Genomic DNA, 1027 nt, shown 5'->3' on the forward strand with positions numbered 1-1027 from the left:
AACCTTTTCAGATTGTGTGAGTGATGCTGCTGCCATCTTGCTGATATAAAAATATGATTGGTGTCATTATGGTTAGTTCAGAAGAAATGATCGTGAGTTCACTGTTGTTAATTGCTCATAGTGACTCTATTAGTGACAGATCTGAGCCCAGTCCTTTCCTGTGCCATTTTCATTACCTCCAAAACACTTGAGCCCATTGCTACAGTCACTCTGCCAATCCATCTCCTTGAGTGTCTTCCTCTCTTTCACTGATCCTTTTACCTTTCCAAGCATGATGAAGCTTCTCCATCTTTGCCTCCAACAAGCACCGTGTAAGTACTTTCCCCCAGATATATCTATTCGTTGTTTGGCAATCCAAGAGATATTCTGTACTTTTCTCCAGCACTACAACTCAAAGTCATCAATTCTTCTATCACCCTTATTCATTGTCCAGATGTGTAATGTAAAGCAGATGATTGAGAATGTCATGGCCTGAATCAGGCACACCATAGTCTTCAGACTGGCATCATTACTCTTTAGTATGTGGGAGAGGTCCCTGAGAGCAGACTTGTCCAAAGTAATGCATCCTCTGATCTCCTAATTGTTGGTACCAAGATATTGATTGCTGATTCCAGCAAGGTGAAATCACGGAGAATTTAAATCTTTACTGCATCCATAATATTGTCTATTCGCCCAGTGGTGTAGACTTTGATGTTGAGATGTAATCTGTACCAAAACGGTAGTTTTTGATCTTCTCCAGAAAATATTTCAATACTTCTTCACTTTCAGTAAGCAAGGCTGTGTCATCTGTGTAACACCAGTTGTTGGTTAGTCCTCCTCCAATCCTGTTGCTACATTCTTCTTCATAGACTCTATCTTCTCAAATTATTTTCTCAGGATACAGATTGAATAGGAAGGAGAAAGAGTACAAGGCAGATGCACACCATTCCTAAACTTAAATCGTGCAATGTTCCCTTGCTCTGTTCAGACAACAACTTCTCGACTAGGTATAGATTTCACATGAGCACATTTAAGTTCTGGAATTCCT

This window comes from Elephantulus edwardii, unplaced genomic scaffold (genome assembly GCF_000299155.1).
Source record: "Elephantulus edwardii isolate Elephantulus edwardi_28Jun2011 unplaced genomic scaffold, EleEdw1.0 scaffold00987, whole genome shotgun sequence".
NCBI lineage: Eukaryota > Metazoa > Chordata > Mammalia > Macroscelidea > Macroscelididae > Elephantulus > Elephantulus edwardii.